Source organism: Camelina sativa, chromosome 15 (genome assembly GCF_030686135.1).
Source record: "Camelina sativa cultivar CO46 ecotype springtype chromosome 15, ASM3068613v1".
In the NCBI taxonomy this organism is placed as follows: domain Eukaryota; kingdom Viridiplantae; phylum Streptophyta; class Magnoliopsida; order Brassicales; family Brassicaceae; genus Camelina; species Camelina sativa.
In genome coordinates this window covers 22,616,287-22,633,411 of record NC_141894.1, presented here as the reverse complement: position 1 = coordinate 22,633,411, position 17,125 = coordinate 22,616,287, and the positions used below count along the sequence as shown (strand labels likewise).

The 17,125-nt window shown below is 41.3% G+C and overlaps 2 non-coding genes across 2 annotated transcripts; both read right to left on the bottom strand.

Moving 5' to 3' along the window:
- Positions 1-202: 202 nt before the first annotated feature.
- Positions 203-309, bottom strand: LOC147926922 (small nucleolar RNA R71). Its single transcript, XR_015583107.1, has one exon. It is a non-coding gene; the product is annotated as a small nucleolar RNA R71 (small nucleolar RNA).
- A 7,194-nt stretch (positions 310-7,503) lies between these two features.
- On the bottom strand, positions 7,504-7,610 carry LOC147926921 (small nucleolar RNA R71). Its single transcript, XR_015583058.1, has one exon. It is a non-coding gene; the product is annotated as a small nucleolar RNA R71 (small nucleolar RNA).
- Positions 7,611-17,125: the final 9,515 nt, after the last annotated feature.

Here is a 17,125-nt window from a genome sequence, read left to right as displayed (position 1 = left end):
CCTTGATGAGTTTGACAGAATTTTTGGGCTCACAAAGATCAATGGTGTTAGTGAAGATGGCTTAAAGCTTAGGCTGTTTCCTTTCTCACTTGGAGACAAAGCTCATCTATGGAAGAAAACACTTCCAACTGGAGCAATCACCACTTGGGATGCTTGTAAGAAGGCTTTTCTAGCCAAGTTGTTCTCCAATGTAAGAACTGCAAGGTTGAGGAATGAGATTTCTGGTTTTGCACAGAGAAACAATGAAAGCTTTTGTGAGGCATGGGAGAGATTCAAAGGCTTCCAAGCACAGTGTCCTCATCATGGGTTTAGCAATGAATCTCTGCTCAACACTTTATATAGAGGAGTTCTACCTAAGATAAGGATGCTTCTTGATACAGCATCAATGGTAACTTCCTTAACAAAAATGTAGAAGAAGGCTGGGAGTTAGTAGAGAATTTAGCTCAGTCAGATGGGAATTATAATGAAGACTATGACAGAACAGTAAGGTTCACTTCCAATGATGAAGAGGAGAAGTACAAGAAGGATTTGAATATGGTCAATAAGAAGCTAGACAAGATTCTACTCAGCCAGCAAAAGACCATTCATTTCATTGGTGAAGAAGAGGTTCCAGTACAAGAAGGAGATAGGGAGTTTGCTGAGTTGTGCTACATGCAAAACCAAGGAGGATTCAAAGGTTACAACCAAGGAGGATTCAAGAACAACAATCTCTCCTATAGAAGCACCAATGTAGCTAATCCTCAAGATCAAGTCTATCCACCTCAACAGCCTCAACAGCAAAACAACTATGCCCCCAAGCAGCAACATCAAGGGTTCCAGCCTCAATTGTGTCCCCCTCCAGGGTTTCAGACCTCCCAAGGCCAAGAACAAGACTTAAGAGCCATGATGCAACAGTTGTTGATTGGGCAAGCCAATCGAAAGATTGAGGAGGCCAAACAATTTGCTGAGTTGAACTAGAGGCTCACATCCCAGTATTATAATCTGAACATGAAGTTTGAAGGTCTGAACTCAAGAGTGAAGTACATGGAGAGCAACATTGCCTCTACTTCAGCTCCAAAGCCTAACCAACTCTATGGAAAAGCTGTTAAAAACCCAAGGGAATTCACTGAAAAAGCCATTCATGTATATGAGGAAGCTGTCACTGAGGACAGTGAAGTTCAAGCTAGGGGGGATCATTTATTGAAGCCCAGAGTGAAGATTGTATGAAGAAGACTGAATCCGGCAATGCACTCGACCAGGTGCTCGAGCGAGTGCTCGACTGAGTGACTGATCGAGTGGTCGATTGAGTTAAAGACTCTGAAGCTGTTAAGCCTGTTAAGTACATTCCTCCTACTTACAAGCCGCCTCTGCCTTTCTCAGGACGTTTCAAGGCACAAAAGCTGAAGGAACTCAGGGAAATTATTGAGAAAAGGGAAGAGTTGGCTTTGCAACAAGAGAAAGTAATGGCCATTCAACAAGAGGTTGTCATTGAAAAGAAAGAGGAAGAGAGATGACCTCCCTTGGAAAAATATGCTCAACATCCTGCACTCAAGGACATGCTTCTTGAATTATCCAAGCAGAAGGCTCAAGACCAAGACATGAAGGATCTAAAAGAGATTGAGAAAGCTATTATCCCAACAAAGCTTAAGGATCCATGTTCATTTAACCTACCTTGCTCCATCAGCTATATGCACTTCAACAAGTGCCTATGTGACCTAGGAGCTTCAGTGAGTTTAATGCCATACTCAGTAGCTAAAAAGTTGGGATATGAGTATTTTAAGCCCTGCAATCTCTATATTGGCCTAGCAGATGGATCTAAGAGGGATGTGCTTGGAGTAACTGAGGATTTTCAGTAAAGATAGGGAAGGCTAGAATCCCAACTGATTTTGTGATCATGAACATGGACAAAGAGCCAGAAGATCCTCTCATCTTGGGAAGACCATTCTAAGCCACAGTTGGGGCTGTAATTGATCTTAAGATGGGAACCATCAAGCTCCACCTTGCTAAAGACTTCACTATGAAGTTTGACATCAAGAATTCAACACATCAACCTACTATTGAAGGTCAGCACTTTGTGGTAGAGGAACAAGCTAGTTGTGAAGTTTTTGAGGATGGAGAGGACCCTAGGATTAAAAGTTCATCACAAGCCAAGCCAGTGGAAAAGCTCAAGGGTTCAGTTCAAGAGTTGACTGATCTAGTGAAAGATCTTCAAGTGCAACTCAACAAGAGGTCTTTGAAGAAGGCAAGACCAAGGCTCCAGATTAAGAAGAAACAAGGGTTATGTGTTAAGGGTGAAGTGATCAAGGATCAGTTTCACATTGATCAAGAGGTGCCAGGGAGGATTTCATCACCTCCTTGGTATCTAAACCAAGCCTGAAAAGGCATCAAAAGTCAAGCTTAGTGACTTTAAACAAGCTCACTTGGGAGGAAGTCCCTAAGGTATCATTGTACATATGCTTTCTTTTCCTTGTAGTTTTGATATTTTTGTTTTATGTTTATGTTGGGTAGGCTTTTTAATGAAAGTGTAGATGGGTTTGGAGAGATTTGGACTTGAGGAAGTAGACTCGCAAGCCCACTCGACCGGCCCACGAGAGGTACTCGATCGAGTTGTATGGACACCAAGGCCCACTCAATTCTCATTTCTCTTGCATGATCGAGTGGAGGGAAAAGACGTTCAAATTTAAGGTTTTGGTCAAGGAGCTCGACCACGTGCAGTTGAGTAGTGGGGTCGAGTGGCAGCAAAAAGTGAGTCAAAGATTCCCAATTCAAATTTGAATGGTATGCACGCTCCTCTCTTGTCTCCTTGTCCCCTTAGCTTCTTTATATGGAGCTAAACTCGATCCTTTGCTTCTCACACTCTCTCATTTGCTTAAAACAATAAAGATCCTTGCTTAAAATCTCTTCCAAGATTATCTTCTTGCTCAAAGCTTAGTTCTTTTTGGTTTTTGGGTCACTAACCTATTAACCTTAAGCTTTGAGTCTATTTCTTTCAGTTCTATTCGAAAATGTCTTCAAGGTTAACAAGGAAGTCTCAACAAGCTGCTGATAGCTCTCTGGATCGTCGTGATGCTCATCTTGAATCAAGAAAAGGAGCTGGCGGAAGCACTCGACCAACCACTCGAGGAGGCAAACGACCGAGTGCAAGCTCGAGTAGTCGGTCGAGTGGGCTTGTGAGTAAGAGACATCAGCCAGTTGAAGAAGACCCTGAGCGAACTGAAAGTGAAGAAGAGATGGGGTTCACTCTTCAAGAACATATTAGGAGGAACAAGGCAAAGGGGAAGAGGCCAGCATTTGAAGTTCAACAAGAAGAGGTTGAAAGTGAGAGTGAAGAAGAAGAAGAAGTATCTGGTGATTTGAGTTCAAGACAGCTCTATGAAGCTTTCATGAGAATGAGCTTTTAAGGAACAAGCTATCCCCAAAAAGAGACCATGGAGAAGCTGGAATTGATGAAGATGTGGAGTTTCTCTTTGAGAAGTGCAACCTAAGCAAGTTCATGGGGCTTTGCATGGAGGGATATAGAGAAGAAAGCTGTGAGTTCTTAACCACCATTAAGATGCACTCCTACTTAAAGAAGAATAAAGAATATGGTCCTGGTCGCTGTGAGTTCACCATCAAGGGAAAGAGATAAGAGCTTTCACTCAAAAAGATAGCCAATATCTTTGTATTTGAAGTTGGTAGTGAGAAGAGCATATTCATACCAAGAGAAGAGCTCTATGCTGTTTGGGAAACCATTGGAGATAACATCACCTACTCATCCTCCAAGACCAAGAGTTCAAAGATAAGAAGCCCAGTCCTAAGGTACTTCCACAAGACCTTAGCAAACACCTTCTTTGCTAGGAAGGAGACTGGAAATCTCACTGAGGGTGAGCTCAAGATGATTGATATGGCTCTCAATGGAATCATCCTTCAAGCAAGGGATGGAACCATCATCCTTGGGAGCAGTGTGGAGACTGATCTTGCAATGGTGCTCATTGACCACATGATCTATTTGAGAAGCTGGGTGAGCAAGATTTACAAGAAGGGCTCAATGGGAACTCTAACCATTGGAGGAATCATCACCCCAATGCTACTAGCTGCTAAGGTGCCACTCAAAGGAGAGAAAGTCATGCCAAGGTGGATTGATTCTAACTATCTCACCTCCACTCTAATACTAGCCAAGGAGATGCATCAAGGAAATCACCTTTTCAATTTTGAGCTTCCAACAATTGGGAAAAGCCAGCTTGTTTTACCTAATCAAGAGCTCACCACCATACAAGAAGGGGTAAACATTGACTTTTGGCCAGCTGATGAGTTCCTGTTTGATGGGACAGTCCAAGTGAGGGTAGATGAAGCTGGAGATGTGCAAATGGCTGATGGGGAAGAGCAATTTTACTTTGAAGATTATGAGCCTCACCCAAGGGATAGTAGAGGAGTGAGGGAGACTAGCAAGAGGTTGACACTCCTACAAAAGTGGAACAAGTGGCATGGGAGGAACTTTGAGAAGCTGAAGAAGAAGATGGGAAAGATGACCAAAGATGACCAAGTCAATCAAGGGTTTAAAGAAGGAGATTGCTGAGTTGAAGAGTGGAAACTCATCACCAACACCATCTAGCCCTTTGAGGAGTAGCTCAACTAGAGCACTGTCAAGAGCTGAAAACTCAATGGAACCAGCTAGAGCTTCAATACAAGAGCCAATTCAGAGGAGGACAAGTTCAAGTCGCTGAGAACAACAATCTTCGAGGCACTCGACCGGTTCACTCGAGCAACCACTCAACCGAGTACCCCCGATTCACTCGGTCGAGTACCTACCCAGATCTCCCTATGGCTTCCCAGTTCCAGCAGGATATCCAGGCTACCCAGGTTACCCTCCCTTCCCACCCCAATATTTCATGGATCTAGCCCTCTTGCACCAGTTCTACCAGCAGCAAGGTCAGCAATTTTCACCTCGCGCATCAACTCAACCCACCCACTCGATGATGTTCACATATTTTACCTTGTTTTCCTTTAGTTTATTTACATCTTTTGCATCTTTTGTTAGCCATTTTCACCATTATTGTGTAGCTTTAGGTCCAATCATGCATTAGAGTCTAGTTGCATTGCATTTGCATCTTTTCATGCATAAACAGGTTATTTTGGAGCTTAAGGAGCATGGAAGCAAAGGAGAAGAGATGTGAAGCAGTCATGAGGAGGAAACAAGGAAGTTAAGGCTGAAGAACCAAGATCCGGAGTCCAGCTCGACCAAGCACTCGACCGAGTGGGAGATGGACTCGACCGAGTGGAGTTGCACCAGGGAAGCCAGCTCGACCGGTCACTCGACCGACCACTGGTCGAGTTGACCGATCCGTTGACCACTTTGACTTTTCCTATTTTTAGGGCTTCCACCTTCCCCACTATAAAAACCCTTGTACTGCAGCCACCAAAATATCTAGATTCTATTCAGCTTTTCAGAAACCTAGTTTTTACCTTTTTAGGAATTTTATTCCTTTTGCCTTTTTATTTTCTTTTTGGATTTTGTTCTTGAAAGAGAAGAAATTCTTCATACTTGTTGGTTTAATAACTTTCTGGGTATTGAGAATCTGAGTTTGATTTCTTCTTTAAAGTTGTAGATCTTTATCTTATCTATCTAATCATGCAAGTTTCAATTATTTCTGGGTTTATGATTTGTTTGATCATGTCTTGCTGTGAGTAGTCATATTAGGATCTTGAGGATGGTTAGGATGGATTGATCTTGTGGTATATCTGATTTGATCAAGCTTGATTGTTGTAGATCTCTTCTAGGCTAGATGTTCTTAATGCTGATCCTATATCTGAGAGGGTAGGATCTGATCTCAAGCTTTTTAGCATCACACCAATGTTTAAAAGGCATAGATAAGGCTAGATCTAGAGCTTACCATTAGGCTTGCTAAGAGATTAGAGGTCTTGTTTGGTTTGAGATGTATTGCTTAATGCCTGCTTGTGTAAATTCTTTTCATTGTGAGAGCAAGTCTAGGATTGCATAGGTTTGATTGTTTCTTCACCATGAGAGTGGGAGAAACTTGTCTTAGATTAATATGTCTAGAGGTCAGCTCAAAGTTTGATTGAGGTTTGTTGATCAAGTTAGATTATCACAAAGATCAGTTCATCCCATGAATCCATCCTCAGGAACCTTCTTTGTTTATTGAATTCTTAGTTTAAATACCACTGCTTGCTTGTTGTTTGATCTGATTTAGCATTGCTCTGTTTTTCTTGTCTTGCTCTGTTTTCACGTTTTAGTCCCACTCGACCACCCACTCGACCTACACTCGGTCGAGTGCTGATCGAGCTGTTCCCCAGATTTCTAGTTTATGTTTTATGTTTGTCTTGTTTCATTCCTGTTTAATTTCCATTGCATTCACTTAGCATCTAGTTCATTACTTGTCTTGCATTAGTTCATATCTAGTGTTTACAGTTTCTGTTTCTGTTCTTAGTTCATAATCATTTTGTTTCATTTGCATCTAGTTCTTAGTTCTTGTAGTTTATTTTCTGCTTTTTATCATTATCATCATAGGATTGTTAGTGACAAACATCCTTTCATATTTGTCTTAACTTAGATTCATATGCATATCTTGATTGTTCACAAGCACTCAGACTGGATTGACACCTCTTATACTGCAACTGTATAAGGGGAATTGAAACACCCACCATCATACACTTTCACACACACCATTCATCATCACATTCACATCCACACACAAAAGAACATGTTTCAATTTGGCGCTGTTGCCTGTTTGAGTTAGTTTTTGTGACATTTAGGATCCATATTAGTCTAAGATTAAGTTCTTTTAAGCATTTGTGAAGTTTCTGCACTTGAATCTTGTGTTTCTGGGTTGAAGTTCAATTTCAGGTACCACTCGACCAGTCACTCGACCACCACTCGACCGAGTAGTGATCGAGCACTTGATCGAGCCAGACACCGGATCTCTGTACGCCTCTTTTTCCAGTTGCCCTACCTTCCTTCTGGAGCCTGTGCTCAGTTGCTTGCTCGGGAAAAATCGCTTGTGAAAGTTGATGCACACAAGGTCCAAAGGAAAGGATAATCTTGTTAAGCATAGTGACAGCATCAACAAGTTGACCAAGGGTGTGGGATCAAAGAAAAGGAGAGTTGTTCAGCAACAACAGGAGGTTCCAGTAGCCATGGATCATCAGGATCAAGTTCAGAGACCAAGGAATATTGGTGCTGGAGATGCACCCAACACACACAACCAAAGAGCTGGCATTGTACCACCATCAGTTGCCAACAACAACTTTGAGATCAAGAGTGGATTGATCTCAATGATTCAGGCAAATAAGTTTCATGGATTGCCTATAGAGGACCCTTTAGATCATCTTGATGAGTTTGACAGAATCTGTGGCCTCACAAAGATAAATGGAGTAAGTGAAGATGGTTTCAAACTGAGGTTGTTCCCTTTCTCTCTTGGGGACAAGGCTCATTTGTGGGAGAAGACTCTGCCTACTGGTGCTCTCACTACTTGGGATCAGTGCAAGAAAGCCTTCCTGGCCAAATTCTTCTCCAATGCAAGGACAGCAAGGCTGAGGAATGAGATCTCTGGTTTTGCTCAAAGGTCCAATGAAAGCTTTTGTGAAGCTTGGGAGAGATTCAAGGGCTACCAAACTCAATGCCCTCATCATGGTTTCAGTATGGAGTCATTGTTGAGCACACTCTATAGAGGAGTCCTTCCAAAGTTCAGAATGCTTCTTGACACAGCCTCCAATGGAAACTTCCTCAACAAGCATGTGGATGAAGGCTGGGAGTTAGTAGAGAATCTTGCTCAGTCAGATGGTAATTATAATGAAGATTATGATAGGACCATAAGGAGTTCCTCAACTGATCAAGAGGACATATACAAGAAGGATTTGAAGATGGTCAATGAGAAACTTGACAAGATACTCCTCAGCCAGTCCAAATCTATTCACTTCATTGGTGAAGAAGAAGCCCCAGTTCAAGAAGGAGAGCATGAGTTTGCTGAGCTTTGCTATATGCAAAACCAAGGAGGTTTTAAAGGCTATAACCAAGGAGGGTTTAGGAACAACAACCTCTCTTATAGGAGCACTAATGTGGCAAACCCACAAGACCAAGTCTACCCTCCTCAACAGCCTCAACAACCTCAACAGCCTCAAGGATTCCAAAACTATATCCCCAAACAACAGCAGCAAGTGTTCCAGCCCCAGTTGTGTCCCCCAACAGGGTTTCAGACTAACCAAGGCCAAGAACAAGACCTTAGAGCTATGATACAGCAGCTGTTGATTGGTCAAACACAAGGGAAGATTGAGGAAGCCAAGCAGTTTGCAGAGCTAAACCAAAGGCTTACATCCCAGTACAATGACCTGAACATGAAGTTTGAAGGTCTTAACTCTAGAGTGAAGTACATGGAGAGCAACATAGCCTCTTCTTCAGCTCCAAAACCCAATCAACTCGCTGGAAAAGCTGTTCAAAATCCAAGGGAGTTCACAGCCAAAGCCATTCTAATTGAGGAGGAAGAAGTCACTGAGGACAGTGAAGTCCAAGTTTGGGGGAATTCATCAGTTACTGAAGCCCCAAGTGCCATATGTGCAAAGCATCAGGAACTCGCAGGAGAACTCGACCAGGAACTCGAGCAGCCACTCGACCGAGTGCATGCTCGAGTGGTCGATCGAGCTGAGCATTCCGAAGCTGTCAAGCCTGCTAAGTACATTCCTCCTGCTTATAAACCTCCACTACCATTCCCTGGGCATTTCAAAGCACAGAAGATCAAAGAGTTGAGGGAAATAATTGAGAAAAAGGCATTATTGGCAAAGCAACAAGAAGAAGAAAGGGTTTTGAAAGAAGAAGCTTTGGTTGAGAAAGAGGAACAAGTGTCAGCCATTCAAGAGATCATCATAGCTTACCAAGAGGAGGAGAGAGGACCTGCCTTGGAGCAGTATGAACCATATCCTCTCTACAAAATTTTTTTGCTTGATTTGTCTAGTAAGAGGGGTGAAGCTCAAGATGAGAAGGATCTTGAGGACCTTGGAGGAGTGATCATTCCAGTGAAGCTTAAGGATCCTGGCCCTTTTTATCTGCCATGCACTATCAGCTACCTCCACTACAATCAGTGTCTTTGTGATTTGGGAGCTTCAACAAGTGTGATGCCATACTCCATAGCTCAAAAGCTAGGGAGAACTGATTTCAAATCTACCAACCTCCATGTGCTTCTAGCTGATGGGACAAATAGAGAGGTAGTTGGCAGGTTGGAGAATGTCCCACTTAAGATAGGGAAAGCAAGGATTCACACTGACTTTGTGGTGATAGAAATGGATAAGGAGCCTGAGGATCCAATTTTGCTAGGGAGGCCATTCTTGGCTACTGTTGGAGCAGTCATTGATGTGAAGGAGGATCTTGTGACCTTGAACATTGCTGAAGATGTGGTTATGAAGTTCAATATCCACAATCCTACCAACCTTCCTACCATTGATGACCAGCCTTTCACTATTAAAGACAAAGGAGGTCAAGGAAGTTTAGGTGATAAAGCAACCCCAAAGGCTGAGTTCCCATCTCAAGAGGATACTGTTGAGAAGCTTAAGAAGTCAGTCCAGGAGCTGACTAGTATGGTTGAGGACCTCCAAGTCAAACTGAATAAGAGGTCTTTGAGGAGAACAAGGCCAAGGCTCAAATTTAAGAAGAAATATGGTTTGAGTGTTAAGAGTGGGAGATCAAGGATCAACTTCACAGTGATCAGGAGGTTCCAGGGAGGATTTCATCACCTCCTTGGTATTTGAACCAAACTTAAGAAGGAAACCAAAGTCAAGCTTAGTGACTTTAAACAAGCTCACTAGGGAGGAAGTCCCTAAGGTATCCATTGTAAATAAGGTTTATTTTCTTAGTAGTTTGATGTGTTTTCTTTTATGATTTTGTTGGACAGGCTTTTCATTGGTGATATAGTTGGGTAAGGAGAGATGTGGCCAAGGAGAAGAAGGCTCGCAGGCCCACTCGACCACAAAACAAGAGGTACTCGGCCGAGCAGGGTACCAATTAAGGCCCAAACCATTCTCATTCTTCTAGAACGATCGAGTGGAGGGAAGAACAAGGAGAAACTTTTCGAAATTTCAAATTTGGTCAAGGAGCTCGACCACGTGCTGGTCGAGTGGTGGGGTCGAGTGGCAGCCAAAAAGCAAGTCAAAGATTCCCAATTCAAAATTGAAATGTAAGGACGCTCCAACCTTGTTTTCTTGTCTCCTAGGCTTCTTTAAATAGCTCTTGCTCGATCCTATACTTCTCACACTTGCTCATTTGCTCAAAACACTTAAATTCAAGCTTTAAAATCTCTCTCAAAGTTCATCTTTTGCTCTAGCTTAGTCTTTCAAGTTTTTGGGTCACTAACCTATTAACTTTGAGCTTTGAGTCTATTTCCCTTCAGTTTCTTTTGAAATGTCTTCTAAGATCACCAAGAAGTCCCACAAATCCGCTGCAAGCTCCCAGGAACGTCGTGATGCTGATCTTCAACCAAGAGGTGAAGCTGGGAGAGCCACTCGAAGGTCCACTCGACTGAACACTCGACCGAGTGGTGGGTCGAGCAGTCGGTCGAGCCAGGTGCCGAGTCTCAGGAAAAAGCCAATTGTGGAGGATCCTGAGAGGACTGAGAGTGAGGAGGAAAGGGAGCCCACAATTGTTGAGATGATAAGGGGATACAGAAACAAAGGGAAGAGGCCAGCATTTGAAGTGGAGCAAGAAGAAAGTGAGAGTGAAAGTGAAGAGATGAGTGAAGAAGAAGAATTGAGGGATGATGGAGAGGCTGAGTCCTGTGGGCTGTCAATGAGGCAGCTCTATGATGCTTTCATGAGGATGGAGTTCCTGGGAACTAGATATCCTCACAAGGAGACCATGGAGAAGCTTGCTATTGAGGAAGATGTGGCATGTCTTTTTGAGAAGAGCAGCCTTACCAAGTTCATGGAGCTTTGCATGGAAGGGTATAGAGAGGAAAGCTATGAGTTCCTAGCCACTGTCAAGCTGCACCAACATTTGAGTAAGAGTGCTGAACATGGAGCTGGTCACATCTCCTTTACCATCAAAGGGAAGAAGCATGAGCTTTCATTGAAGAAGCTGGCTGATGTGTTTGGTTTTGAGGTTGGGAGCCATAGGAGCATGATGGTTCCAAGAGAAGAATTGTTTGCTGTATGGGAGACCATTGGGGATAACAAGTATTACTCATCCTCCAACTCCAAGAGCTCAAGGATTAGGAGCCCAGTCTTGAGGTATTACCATAAGGCTCTTGCCAATACTTTCTTTGCAAGAAAGGAGACTGGAAACATCAATGAGGGGGAGCTGAAGATGATTGACTTGGCTCTCAATGGAGTTCTTCTTCAAGCAAGAAATGGAACCATCATCCTTGGTAGCACTGTTGAAACTGATCTTGGAATGGTGCTGATAGACCACATGATACAGCTGAGGAGTTGGGTAGGCAAGCTTGAGAACAAGGGTTCAAGAGGAGCACTCACCATTGGAGGCATCATCACTCCAATCCTTCAAGCTGCTAACATCCAACTTAGAGGAGAAAGGGTTTTACCAAGATGGATTGATTCAAGCTACCTTACCTCCACCCTCATCCTAGCCAAGGAGATGCATCAAGGAAACCACATATTCAACTTTGAGCTTCCAACACTTGGGAAAAAGCAACTCATTTTGCCTAACCAAGAGCTCACTACCATTCAAGAAGGAGCCAACATTGATTTTTGGCCAGCTGAGGAGCATTGGTTTGATGGAGTGATTCAGCATAGGGTTGAGGAAGCTGGGAATGCACAAGTAGCTGATGGAGAGGAGCAGTTCTACTTTGAAGATTATGAGCCCAATCCAAGGGATAGTAGAGGAGTAAGGGAGAATGCAAAGAGAATGACTCTCTTGCAAAGATGGAACAAGTGGAATGGGAAGAGGTTTGATAAGCTCAAGAAGAAGGTGACCAACATGGCTAAGTCTATCAAAGGCTTGAAGAAGGAGATTGCTGAGCTGAAGAGTGGAAACTCATCTCCTAGCCAACATTCAAGCCCTTTGAGGAGGAGTAGCTCAACTAGAGCACTTTCAAGGGTTGTGAATCCTGTGGAGCCAGCTAGGGCTTCAATGTATGAGCCAAATCAGAGGAAGAGGAGCTCAAGTACCCGCGAACATGAGTTTTCGAGGCACTCGACCGGGTCACTCGAGCATCCACTCGACCGAGCACCTCCGATGCACTCGGCCGAGCACCTTCCCAGTCCACCTTATGGCTTCCCACCTCCAGCTGCTTATCCAGGTTATCCACATTACCCACCCTTCCCACCCCAATACTTTATGGATCCAGCACTATACCAGCAGTACCAGCAGTACCAGACTCAAGATTTGGAGACTCGCGGTCTAGCTCGACCCCCCCACTCGAACTGGCACTCGACCGAGTCAAGCTTGATTGGCGTAGTCGAGCTGCCCCAAAGCCCATCTCCAAGCCACCAGGAAGACCCCAACTACTCCTATGACAGCATGCAAATGGATGTGGACAACTTCTTCCACAATCCCTAAGGTACCATCATCACCTTACCATTGTTTATATCATTGCATTTGATGTTGTGTTTTGTTTGTTTCTAAGTCTTGAATCCTCTTACAAATTTCTTTCACACAGAGGACTGTGTGATTTAAGTTTGGGGGAGGGTTCTATATAGCATTTGATGTTGTGTTTTGTTTTCTTATTTCAAATTTTTATCATCATCATGATAGTACTTGCATTTCATCTAAGGCATAGAAAAACCATAAAAATTTGAAATTTTTTTGCAAAAATCCTTATAAAAAGAGTGTTCATGTAGTTTGCATTGCATATTTAAAGTGATTTGTTTAGCATATAGGACTGTTTGCATTAGGGATCTATATTGAGTTTTTCCTTGTTAGCTTGTTTTATTCACTAGACTAGGATCAATGCCCAAGTTAATAGTACTTTGATGCTAGTTGAGTGGTTAGAAGCATAAGACTGAACCAAGCCTTGAATTCCTGCATTGCATTTGGTCTAAATTGAAGCATGTTGTGATTTGATTCCATTTCCTACTTATAAGAACCTAATATTGACTTGTAATTATCAATGTGTGCATTGCTTTAAACTCATGGATACCATATACATATTTGGATCATCTTTCTCCTTTTTACCACTCTTGTTGATCCAAGTAGCTGATTTCACTTTTAAATCAGTTTCCCTACCCCTAACCAAACCTTTCTTTCAAGCCATGTTTATTCTTGTGTGTGTGAGGCCTTTTTGGGATTGAGCTTGGTAGAAAGTGTTAGGTTTGAACTGACAAGAGTAAGACCTTGTGTAGTTCTAGTTTGCATTTTTCAAACTAGATAGGACTAGGTGGTTCACTTGTTGGGTTTGGGACTTGGCTGTTATAAAAAGAAAAAGAAAGAAAAGAGAAAGAAAAAGGGTAGAGTCTTTAGGAGAGGGATGTGTTTAAGTGAAAGCTAATGTCTAGTGAAAGGATGGGAAGTAAGAAAATGGTTATCTAAGATGGTTCTAGTTAAAAGAAAAAGAAAAGAAAACAAAGAGCAGTTTAGCAAAAAGCTTAAATTTCTTAAGAATAAGAAGAAAAGAGAACCATAGCAATCAATAAGAATCCCCCATTCCACTAGAAAGATCAAATAGGAAACCTCTCCTAAGACTTGAAAACCAAAAGAGAAAAGGGTTAAAGAGAAAAGAAGAAGTTAAGGGGTAGCACTAGGATCATTTGGGTTTAGATTGTTAGGAATAAACACTTTGGGTACCTTTGGGTAGACAAGGTTTTGTTCTTGTATATGTCTAAGTGTTCTTACCTTTAGCATTCTTCTAAAGCTCAATCCATTTTTTATGAGAGAACCTTGATATTGACAAGCCCCACTCTGAAAAGAGACCATCATTTGTCTCTAACCCCCTATTACCAAGCCAAATGAGTTTAAGCATTGCATATAATTGATTCATGTTCTTGATTAATGAATGTTAAAGGAGATGGTTGATTTGAATGCATGTGAATATCTAAGGCCCAAATCAGTAAAGGTTGTGATGTGCTTGTCTAAAGTTTTTAAGTATAGCTATTCACCTTGCATCTTAGTACTAGTAACTTAGACATTGATTCTAGCTGGTCTATTTGCAAGCTTTAGGAGTTATGATCCCATTTTTTAAACCTCATCTACCTTCTTATGTCTTGTTTATTTGCTTGAGGGCAAGCAAAGACTAAGTTTGGGGGTGTTGATGTTCACATATTTTACCTTGTTTTCCTTTAGTTTATTTACATCTTTTGCATCTTTTGTTAGCCATTTTCACCATTATTGTGTAGCTTTAGGTCCAATCATGCATTAGAGTCTAGTTGCATTGCATTTGCATCTTTTCATGCATAAACAGGTTATTTTGGAGCTTAAGGAGCATGGAAGCAAAGGAGAAGAGATGTGAAGCAGTCATGAGGAGGAAACAAGGAAGTTAAGGCTGAAGAACCAAGATCCGGAGTCCAGCTCGACCAAGCACTCGACCGAGTGGGAGATGGACTCGACCGAGTGGAGTTGCACCAGGGAAGCCAGCTCGACCGGTCACTCGACCGACCACTGGTCGAGTTGACCGATCCGTTGACCACTTTGACTTTTCCTATTTTTAGGGCTTCCACCTTCCCCACTATAAAAACCCTTTTACTGCAGCCACCAAAAATATCTAGATTCTATTCAGCTTTTCAGAAACCTAGTTTTTACCTTTTTAGGAATTTTATTCCTTTTGCCTTTTTATTTTCTTTTTGGATTTTGTTCTTGAAAGAGAAGAAATTCTTCATACTTGTTGGTTTAATAACTTTATGGGTATTGAGAATCTGAGTTTGATTTCTTCTTTAAAGTTGTAGATCTTTATCTTATCTATCTAATCATGCAAGTTTCAATTATTTCTGGGTTTATGATTTGTTTGATCATGTCTTGCTGTGAGTAGTCATATTAGGATCTTGAGGATGGTTAGGATGGATTGATCTTGTGGTATATCTGATTTGATCAAGCTTGATTGTTGTAGATCTCTTCTAGGCTAGATGTTCTTAATGCTGATCCTATATCTGAGAGGGTAGGATCTGATCTCAAGCTTTTTAGCATCACACCAATGTTTAAAAGGCATAGATAAGGCTAGATCTAGAGCTTACCATTAGGCTTGCTAAGAGATTAGAGGTCTTGTTTGGTTTGAGATGTATTGCTTAATGCCTGCTTGTGTAGATTCTTTTCATTGTGAGAGCAAGTCTAGGATTGCATAGGTTTGATTGTTTCTTGACCATGAGAGTGGGAGAAACTTGTCTTAGATTAATATGTCTAGAGGTCAGCTCAAAGTTTGATTGAGGTTTGTTGATCAAGTTAGATTATCACAAAGATCAGTTCATCCCATGAATCCATCCTCATGAACCTTCTTTGTTTATTGAATTCTTAGTTTAAATACCACCGCTTGCTTGTTGTTTGATCTGATTTAGCATTGCTCTGTTTTTATTGTCTTGCTCTGTTTTCACGTCTTAGTCCCACTCGACCACCCACTCGACCTACACTCGGTCGAGTGCTGATCGAGCTGTTTCCCAGATTTCTAGTTTATGGTTTATGTTTGTCTTGTTTCATTCCTGTTTAATTTCCATTACATTCACTTAGCATCTAGTTCATTACTTGTCTTGCATTAGTTCATATCTAGTGTTTACAGTTTCTGTTTCTGTTCTTAGTTCATAATCATTTTGTTTCATTTGCATCTAGTTCTTAGTTCTTGTAGTTTATTTTCTGCTTTTTATCATTATCATCATAGGATTGTTAGTGACAAACATCCTTTCATATTTGTCTTAACTTAGATTCATATGCATATCTTGATTGTTCACAAGCACTCAGACTGGATTGACACCTCTTATACTGCAACTGCATAAGGGGAATTGAAACACCCACCATCATACACTTTCACACACACCATTCATCATCACATTCACATCCACACACAAAAGAACATGTTTCACTCGACCGGGCACTCGACCGAGTACCAGTCGATGGTCATAGTCGAGTTGCCTCCTTCACCACCTCCAAGTCAACCACAAGACCCCCACTACACGTATGAGAGCATGAATGAGGATGTGGATAGCTTTTTCCACAATCCATGAGTACCACTATCACCTTACCTCTGTAGATACCATTGCATGTCATGTTGTGTTTTGTTTTTAGTCTTCAATCCTCTTTCAAATTTACACAGAGGACTGTGCAATTTAAGTTTGGGGGAGAGTTTGAGATAGTATTTGATGTTGTGTTTTGTTTTCTTATTTCAAATTTTTAGCATCATCATGTTAGTATTTGCATTGCATCTAAGGCATAGGAAAAACCTAAAAATTTGAAAATTTTTGCAAAAATCTTTATATTAAAAAAAAAAGAGTGTTCATGTAGTTTGCATTGCATATTAGGATCTTGTTTAGCATGTTTCATGTAGGACTGTTTAATATTTGCATTAGGGATCTATGATGAGTTTTTCCTTGTTAGCTTGCTTAATTCACTAAACTAGGATCAATGCCCAAGTTAATAGTACTTTGATGCTAGTTGAGTAGTTAGAAGCATAAGATTGAGCCAAGCCTTGAATTCCTGCATTGCATTTGGTCTAAATTGAAGCATGTTGTGATTTGATGTGATTTCCTATTTATAAGAACCTAATATTGACTTTTAATTATCAACTTGTGCATTGCTTTAAACTCATGGATACCATATATATATTTGGATCATCTTTCTCCTTTTTACCACTCTTGTTGATCCAAGGAGCTGATTTCCTTATTAAGAATCAGTTTCCCTACCCTTAACCTGTCCTTCTTTCAAGCCAAATTTATGCTTAAGTGTTTAAGGACTATTTTGGGATTGAGCTTGGTAGAAAGTGTTAGGTTTGAGCTGACAAGAATAATGCCTTGTATAGTTCTAGTTTGCAATTTTCAAACTAGATAGGACTAGGTGATTTAATTGTTGGGTTTGGGACTTGGTTTTTTTGAAAAGGAAAGAGGAAAAAGAGAATGAAAAGGTTAAAGTCTTTATGAGGGAAATGTGTTTAAGTAAAGTTCTAGTGAAAGAATGGGAAGTATAAGATTGTTTAAGATGGTTCTAGTTAAAGAAAAGAAAGAAAGAAAAGAAGAGTCTAGCAAAATGCTTTTATGTCTTAAAGATTAAGAAGAAAAGGGAACCATAGCAATAAGAAAGAAA